Source organism: Arachis ipaensis, chromosome B1 (genome assembly GCF_059453495.1).
Source record: "Arachis ipaensis isolate K30076 ecotype BB chromosome B1, ASM5945349v1, whole genome shotgun sequence".
In the NCBI taxonomy this organism is placed as follows: domain Eukaryota; kingdom Viridiplantae; phylum Streptophyta; class Magnoliopsida; order Fabales; family Fabaceae; genus Arachis; species Arachis ipaensis.
Window position 1 is genome coordinate 55,222,874 of NC_142436.1, and position 2,750 is coordinate 55,225,623.

General features: G+C 32.4%; 1 non-coding gene across 1 annotated transcript; it reads left to right on the top strand.

The window, feature by feature from the left end:
- Positions 1-559: 559 nt before the first annotated feature.
- On the top strand, positions 560-667 carry LOC148576630 (small nucleolar RNA R71). Its single transcript, XR_015903038.1, has one exon. It is a non-coding gene; the product is annotated as a small nucleolar RNA R71 (small nucleolar RNA).
- The last annotated feature ends 2,083 nt before the right edge of the window (positions 668-2,750 follow it).

Sequence of the window (2,750 nt, forward strand, 5' to 3'; positions counted from 1 at the left end):
GATTCTGCTCAGAATTCTCTGTCTGTTGCTGAGTGGATGATGGAAAAGGCTTGCTATTGCTAAACCTGTTTCTTCCACCATTATTAAAGCCTTGTTGAGGCTTTTGATCCTTCCATGAGAGATTTGGGTGATTTCTCCATGATGGATTGTAGGTGTTTCCATATGGTTCACCCATGTATTTTAACTCTGCTATTGCAGGGTTCTCAGGATCATAAGCTTCTTCCTCAGAAGATGCCTCTTGAGTACTGTTGGATGCAGCTTGCATTCCATTCAGACTCTGAGAAATCATATTGACTTGCTGAGTCAATATTTTATTCTGAGCCAATATGGCATTCAGAGTATCAATTTCAAGTACTCCCTTCTTCATAGGCGTCCCATTACTCACAGGATTCCTCTCAGAAGTGTACATAAACTGGTTATTAGCAACCATGTCAATGAGTTCTTGAGCTTTTGTAGGCGTTTTCTTTAGGTGAATGGATCCACCTGCAGAAGTATCCAATGACATCTTTGATAGTTCAGATAAACCATCATAGAATATATCTGGGATGGTCCATTCTGAAAGCATGTCAGAAGGACACTTTTTGGTCAGCTGCTTGTATCTTTCCCAAGCTTCATAGAGGGATTCACCTTCTTTCTGTCTGAAAGTTTGAACATCAGCTCTAAGCTTGCTCAGCTTTTGAGGAGGAAAGAACTTGGCTAAGAAAGCCGTGACCAGCTTATCCCAAGAGTTTAGGCTGTCTTTGGGTTGAGAGTCCAACCATATTCTAGCTCTGTCTCTTACAGCAAAAGGGAAAAGTATGAGCCTGTAGACTTCAGGATCTACTCCATTAGTCTTAACAGTATCACAGATCTGCAAGAATTCAGTTAAGAACTGAAAAGGATCTTCAGATGGAAGTCCATGAAACTTGCAGTTCTACTGCATCAGAGAAACTAGCTGAGGTTTCAGCTCAAAATTGTTTGCTCCAATGGTAGGAATGGAGATGCTTCTTCCATGTAAATTGGAATTAGGTGCAGTAAAGTCACCAAGCATTCTCCTTGCATTATTGTTGTTGGGTTCGACTGCCATCTCCTTTACTTGTTCGAAATTTTCAATAAGGTTGTCTCTGGATTGTTGTAATTTAGCTTCTCTTAGTTTTCTCTTCAGAGTCCTTTCAGGTTCTGGATCAGCTTCAACAAGAATGCCTTTTTCTTTGTCCCTGCTCATAAGAAAGAGAAGAGAAAAAGAAAAGAAGAGGAATCCTCTATGTCACAGTAAAGAGGTTCCTTATTATTAGTAGAAGAAGAAAAGGAATAGGGGTGAAGAAGAATGAAGAATCCAAACACCAAGGTGATGATAGGAGCAGAGATGTGAGATGAAGAGAAGTGTTAGTAGATGAATAAATAAATAGAAGGAGATGAGGGAGAAGGATTTTCGAAAATAATTTTTGAAAAAGAGTTAGTGATTTTCGAAAATAGTTTTTGAAAAAGGTTAGTAGTTTTTCGAAAATTCAAATAAAAAATAAAATAATTAGTCTAATTAAAAAGAAATTTTGAAAAAGAGGGAAGATTTTTTCGAAAATTAGAGAGAGAGAGTTAGTTAGGTAGTTTTGAAAAAGGTAAGAAACAAACAAAAAGTTAGTTAGTTAGTTGAAACAAATTTTGAAAAGATAAGAAGTTAGGAGGTTAGAAAAGATATTTTGCAATCACTTTTTTGAAAAAGGTAAGATAAGAAGATATTTTTGAAAAGATATGATAGAAATTAGTTTTTGAAAAAGATTTGATTTTTAAAATCTCAATTAATGACTTGATTCACAAGAAATCACAAGATATGATTCTAGAACTTAAAGTTTGAATCTTTCTTAACAAGTAAGTAACAAACTTGAAATTTTTGAATCAAAACATTAATTGATGATGTTATTTTCGAAAATATGATGTAAAATTAAGAAAAAGATTTTTGAAAAATATTTTTGAAATTTTCGAAAATAACTAAAAAAAATTGAAAAAAGATTTGATTTTTGAAAAAGATTTTGAAAAAGATAAGATTTTTTTTAAATTGAAAATTTGATTTGACTCATAAAAACAACTAGATTTTAAAATTTTTTGAAAAAGTCAAATCTAATTTTCGAAATTTTAAGAGAGAAAAAGAGAAAGATATTTTTTTGATTTTTGAATTTTTATGATGAGAGAGAAAAACAAGAAAAATGATGCAATGCATGAAAGTTATGGATCAAAACAATGAATGCATGCAAGAATGCTATGAATGTCAAGATGAACACCAAGAACACTATGAAGATCATGATGAACATCAAGAACACATTTTTGAAAAATTTTTAATGCAAAGAAAACATGCAAGACACCAAACTTAGAATTCTTTAATGCTTAGACATAAAGAATTCAGGAATGCATATGAAAAACAAGAAAAGACACAAAACATGCAAATGCAAAGATCAAACAAGAAGACTTACCAAGAACAACTTGAAGATCATGAAGAACACTATGAATGCATGAATTTTTTTGAAAAATGCAAGATGAACATGCAATTGACACCAAACTTATAACATGACTCAAGACTCAAACAAGAAACACAAAAAATATTTTTGATTTTTATGATTTTCTAATTTTTTTTGTATTTTTTCGAAAATTATTTGAAAAACAAAAATAAGGATTCCAAAATTTTTAATATAAATTCCAGGAATCTAGCATTCTTAGTCTAAAGCTCCAATCTGAGAGTTAGGCATGGCTTAATAGCCAGCCAAGCTTTAGCATATAAC